Below are 6,383 nucleotides of genomic sequence, written 5' to 3' on the forward strand. Positions count from 1 at the left end.
TGGTCCTATAGAATGAATTGAGAACTGTTTTCACCTTTGTAAATGTCATTGTATAGGTTGTTTATTTCCTTAAATGTTTGATGGAATTCATCAGTAAAGGCAACAGGACTGGGCTTTTCTTTCTAGAAATATCCTTTTACTAATTTATTTACTTGTTATAGACCTATTTCTCTTTCTTTTTAAGTCAGGTTTTAAAATTTATGTCTTTCTAACAATTTGTCCACTTCATCTAAATTTCATAATTTGTTGGCATAAGTTCTTCATAATATTCTCTTATAATTCTTTTACTTTTTGTAGGGTCTGTGACAATGTCTCATCTTTCATTCCTGATTTTGGTAATTTTATATTTCCTTTTTCCTTAGCCAGGATAAAAGTTTATCAATTTTTAGATCTCTTTAAAGAAATAATCTTTGGCTTCTTTGATTTTCATTATTTTATCTGTTTTCTGTTTCATTGATTTCTGCTTTGATCTTCATTATTGCCTTTTTTTTCTACTTTAGGTATCCCTTGTTCTTTTCTTTCTAGCTTCCTGAGGTAACAGATTTCTTTTTAGATTTTTTCCTTCCTTTTATAATAAATATTTGAAGCTCTCAATTTCCCTTCACCAGCTTTTTAAAAAATTTAAACTCATGGCCATTTTCTGCATTATTTTCCAGACTAATATTGCTAGGCTAAAATAAAATTTGGCAATAAGTGTGGGAAGCTAAGAATCAGAGTTTTGGGGGTTTTTTGTTTGTTTTTGAGGGGTTCTTTGTTTTTTCCTAATACTGAGTAAATGGCTCTTAAGGTCTCAGTAATTTTCTAAAATATATGAAACTCACAAGCTGATCTTTCTAGATGCAGTGAAGAGGCCTGAGTGTTCTGTCACAGTGCTTCTGCTTTAAGGACAGTAGCTCATTGGGGTGCCTGGGTGACTCAGTTGGTTGGGCCTCTGACTCTTGATTTCAGCTTAGGTCATGATCTCAGGGTTGCAGGATCAAGACCCATGTTGGGTTCCACGCTGGGTGTGGAGTCTGCTTGAGATTCTCTCTTTCTCTCCCCTTCCCTCCTTCTCCTCCTACCCTCTCTCTTAAAAAAACAAAAACAAAAACAAAAAACAGAAAAGACTATTAACTCAGTAATGGGCTATGTGCCAGTGGTTTATTTTATTGAAGATAATAATTTACCAAAGCCCTTTTTTCTATAACTTAAATTTTTTTTCTCAAAGTTTTCAAGTATAGAGAAAAGTTGAAAGAAGAGTATAATGATCACTTATGTTCCTCTTCTTAAATTCAATAACTGTTAATACTTTACCTCACTTGCTTTCTCTGTTTCAGAGAGAGATTCCTTAATTTGTTTAATCTATGACTATTTCTCAAGAAGGAACCAAGAATAAACTCCCAAGTTTCTAGCTACCTAATGAGTTGGGGAAGACTAGTGTAGGACAAGTCACTTCTTGTTTCCTTGTTTAGTGGGAGAATGGTTATAGAATCAGTAATTCACTCTCAGATGTTTTAAAGTCAAGATACCTATGAGACATCCCAGTGGGGAAATTAAATAGTCACTTGGAAATACCAAGTTTGAGTTCAAAAGAGAAATTGAGTTAGATCTATTTTGACATCAGCATATAGATAGTATTTAAAGCCTTAGAAATAGATGAGAATACTTAAGGAGAGAAGAGAGTGATGGAAGAGGGTTCCTGACCAAGCTCACAGCAATTATAGCATTTAGAGCTCAAATATAGAATGATTTGAATTGAATTAGGAAAAAAAAGCTCAGCTGGTGAGGTAGAAGTAAAGCCAGATCATTTCTACAGAAGAGACTAAAAAAAGAGGACATTTCAACCAGATTGAATACTGTTGAGAAGTTGAGTAAAATGAAGACATGAAAGAGTGCCCACTAGATTGTCAGCATGACAGTCACTATTGACCTTGAAAAAACTTGTGGCTTGAGTAGCAGGAACTAAGATTTAGCAAATCCCTTTAAAGCCTGACTTGGTCACTCTCAACCATAATCATTGAAATGTTTGTGTATGAAGATCATTGAAGTGAAGTTATTGCTTTCTTAAACAAATGCAATATTAAGTTCATTTTACTTAAACAGATATTTATTAGCTAATTTTAAATCATTTAAATGGTCATGATAATTCAGATTGATAAAATGGATGCTACAATTTTTTTGGTCAGTACGATCCTGGCTGTGCCACTAACAAAGGACTGTTTCAGCTAAGAACCTAAGTTATTATGAGTATTTGAGAAAGCATTTATATGTAGTCATAACCACTTACAAATTTTTTAGCACTTATTTACACTTATTTTATTTCCAACCAATACAGCTGCCAGTTGGACCAATGTTTAAAACAAGTGGCTTTAAAAATTAAAGACAAAACACAACACAAAACATTTTGGCTATTCTTTCTTTAGCAATAGAGGAAGAAGGGTAGTAATAGAAAAAACTCTTTGAGTAAATGCGAGCAGATTCATTATAGAAAGTGATTTACTTTTTAGAAGCTTAGCCTGGTTTTAAGTTCTTACTGACACTAAATGTTTGAATTTAAACATTTTACTTTTTAATCTTTCTGCCTCAGTTTTCATATCTGCAAAATGGGAATAACAGTAGTGTCTACTATTGTTACTAGTGGGATTGTCATGAAGAGTGAATTCACACACACACACACACATACACACACAGCTGTTAGAACAATGTTTGATACATAGTAAGTTCAAAAGATATATTAGCTATTATTTTTTTAAACATAAATTAGGCTGGTTTTTAAATAGTACCTCCTCAATTCCAGATTAAAGCATAATTTAAATTAGGCCAAAATCCCCAAGAGAAACAACTTCTTAGTTGTAAACCTCTAAGTCACATGTTTGTCCAGTGTAGTAACACCATTTAATTATTGATTGCACAGTTTACCAGCATTGTGTTTTCTAGCTCTGGATAATCAATTTAGATGAATATGTAAATAGGTTAAAGTTTATTTCTAATGTAGAGTCTCACATAAACTAGTGTCAGTTTTATTTATTTTTTATTTTTTTATTTTTTTAATAAATTAATTTTTATTGGTGTTCAATTTACCAACATACAGAAAAACACCCTAGTGTCAGTTTTATATATGATATTTGATTATCCTCTCCTAAAATTTGTGGCTTGTAAGCCAAGAAATCACTTAAACCATCATTTTCAGTTATTGTTTATATTAAATATCATAAAATAATATAATTGATCATCCCTAAATAATTTCTAGTATGATTCAGAACATTTGATGTTACTTGGTGTGTCCTTCCTCCACTGGATTATGTACTATATATATAAATGCTTTCTGTCCAAGCATTCAGAGTCAACTTGAGTTTTAGCTGAGACAGGTCTTTGTCAACTGGATTTATAATGACCAAGGAACTGCTCTTTCTATTTCATTAGACCATAATTTGCATTTTTGTCATCTGTAAGGGGAAGAGGTTAAGTTATTCTTAAAGAGTCTTATAATTCTGAAGTGCTGTTTTGGGATGATTTATAAAATGTTAATGATACTGATATTTTATTCTTTAAGATTGTTTGAGGTGGTTTATTTTAGTGAAAATGGGTATTTTCTCTCTTGATTTACTGGCAGGATCCAAGCACACATTAAATAACCCCCTTCCCTTCTCACCCCCACCAATGAATGCAGTACTTTTGTAAAATGCTTTTTTTAGGGGAACATTATAAAATACGCTGTGACTATGGGAGCAAAATTACTAATATGACTAACTTACAAATATATTTAAACCAGACAGAAAAGAACAAATAAAGCTTGTGGGATTTATTCATCCCAATTGGCTATTTTTGAGTTTATTCATAGGGGGCTCAAGTCAAATAAAGATTGAGTAGACCTCTGTTTGCTGTTGGAGTTTTGACCACCACTTTTTTTTCTCATGTGACTTCCAAGGGTTATTATATATTCAGATGAACAATTTTCTTAGGAATGCTGTTGCTTCAGGTGGTAGGTGTTCTATTCAGGTAGCCTGTCACTTTAACAAATGTCTCCTTTCCTAAGTGTCCCTACCCTAAATAGAAATTATTCTATTTTCACCACCGGGACTAAAATGTTATCCAGTAGAGTTTTGTCCAAAGAGAATGGGATGGACCTGGTGGTACAATCAATCATTCATCTGCTAGATGTCAGGAAAGGTTTAAAGTAGATGAAGAAATAACCAACTTTTGGGAAGTGGCCTTATCTTGTGTCTATACTGTACAAATATTCCGACATTTAGAGAAAGGGAGATACTGCATTTTAAAAATATGTGTAAGGAAAAGATTAAGTGTGTTATTTTTTTATTGCTTTCACCTATGATAGATTTCATACCTCTGAAACTTTTTTGCTGACGTCACATGGACCTGTTTCTGAGGTCCCTTTCTAGTATTTATCATACTTGTCTTCCTTCTATGTAGCATTTGATTCACTCCCATCTTCTTCTTTTTTTTTTTCCTTAAGATTTTATTTATTCATGATAGACACAGAGGCAGAGACACAGGCAGAGGGAGAAGCAGGTTCCATGCAGGGAGCCCGATGTGGGACTTGATCCTGGGACTCCAGGATCACACTCTGGGCCGAAGAGAGGTGCTCAACCACTGAGCCACCCAGGTGTCCCCTGTCTTCTTCTTCTTTTTTTTTTAAAAAGATCTATTTGAAAGAGAGAGTAAGCATGGGGGGGAGGTGGGATAGGGAGAAGCAGACTCCCTGCTGAGCATGGAGCCCAGCTTGGGGCTCTGTCTCAGGATTCTGAGATCATGACCTGAGCCAAAGTCAGACTTAAATCGACTGAGCCACCCACGCGCCTTTATTCCCATCTTCTTTTTTTTTTTTTTTACTCCCATCTTCTTGAAACTAATTTCTTTGACACCATACTTCCTTGGTTTCTTCCTGGCTTTTACCTATTTCCTTCATTGGGTTTTCTTTTCCTGTCTTCCCCTTAATTTTTGTGTTTTCAGGTCACTGTTGTTTTGACTTGTCATCTCTGTATTCTCTCTGGTTAATTTTATGTATGCCCATGGCTTCTATTAATGCCTATACATTGATGATTTCAAAATCATGTCTCTAGCTCAGACTTTCACATTGTAGCACTGTACCATTTTCTTTTCAATTATCTATTGCATCTGTTCCAGTTTTACAGATATTCAGAAACAGTGTTCCAACCTAAATTCATTAAACTTACTGTCTTTCCTTCAAAATCTGTTTCTCTTCCTGCCTTCATTATACTGGTTAATGCTTATATTGGTTATGCTGGTGAATATACCATCTACTTAGTTATCTACATGAGAAACCTGGGAGACCCTTCATATTTCTTTCTTGGCCTTGACCTCACATCTAATTGTCACTAAGTCCCATGGATTCTACATTTTCTCTCCCCTCCATCCTCACTGTTGTTCTGTTCATTGAGGACCACATGGTCTCTTTCTTAACCCTAAAGATCAAGCCTGCAATTTCTGCCTTCACTCTAGTTCTTCTCTGGACTATTTTCCACTTTGAGTCTAGAGGAAACTTTCAAAAAAAAAAAAAAAAAGTAAATCTGATTAGATCAAACTTCTATTTTTGTGACTTTCCAATACTTATAGGAGGTCACAAAGAATCTGATCCAGCTAAAAGAAATCGTTTGCCTCCCCAGTGTTTTTGATATATTGAAATTGGATGCCAACATTAAAACATTGAGAGAGATCACAAAAACACCCAAATTTCATATTTCTTTGAAAATTCCAGGAGATCTAGCATTTTGGAAACAGCTACAGCTGAGCTTGCATTTTTAAAAAAAATATTTAGTTTTTTAAAACTATTGAGCTTTTCAGCTTCCTTTTTTAGATATATGAGTTGGAAATATTTTCTCCCATTCCATGGATTGCCTTTTCAGTCTGTTGATTATTTCCTCTAAGAAATCATTGCCACGATCAATGTCATGAAGCTTTTCCCCTATGTTTTCTTTTGTGTGTGTGTTTTGTGATTTCAGATCTTACATTTAAGTCTTTAATCCATTTTGAGTTGATTTTGTGTATGATGTATAATAAGGGACCAATGTTATTTTGCTGGTGGATCCTTTCCCCATTGTGTATTCTTGATAACTTGCCAAAAGATCAGTTGACCATATGTGTGTGGATTTATTCTGGACTTTCTATTCTGTTCCATTGGTCAATATGTCTATCTTTTTGTCAGTATCATACCATTTTGATTACTGTAGCTTTATATATATATATTTAGAAACTAAGGGATTCCTGGGTGGCTCAGCGGTTGAGCACCCGCCTTCGGCCCGGGGTATGGTCCTGGGGTCCCGGGATTGAGTCCCACATCAGGCTCCCTGCATGGAGCCTGCTTCTCCCTCTGCCTGTGTCTCTGCCTCTCTCTCTCTGTCTCTAATGAATAAATAAATAAAATC

General features: G+C 34.6%; 1 protein-coding gene across 9 annotated transcripts in view; it reads left to right on the top strand.

Moving 5' to 3' along the window:
• The window catches only part of VTI1A (vesicle transport through interaction with t-SNAREs 1A), a 357,804-nt gene that overhangs the window by 46,511 nt on the left and 304,910 nt on the right, over positions 1-6,383 (top strand). The window lies entirely within an intron of this gene.

This window comes from Vulpes vulpes, chromosome 15, assembly GCF_048418805.1.
Source record: "Vulpes vulpes isolate BD-2025 chromosome 15, VulVul3, whole genome shotgun sequence".
Classification (NCBI taxonomy): Eukaryota; Metazoa; Chordata; class Mammalia; order Carnivora; family Canidae; genus Vulpes; species Vulpes vulpes.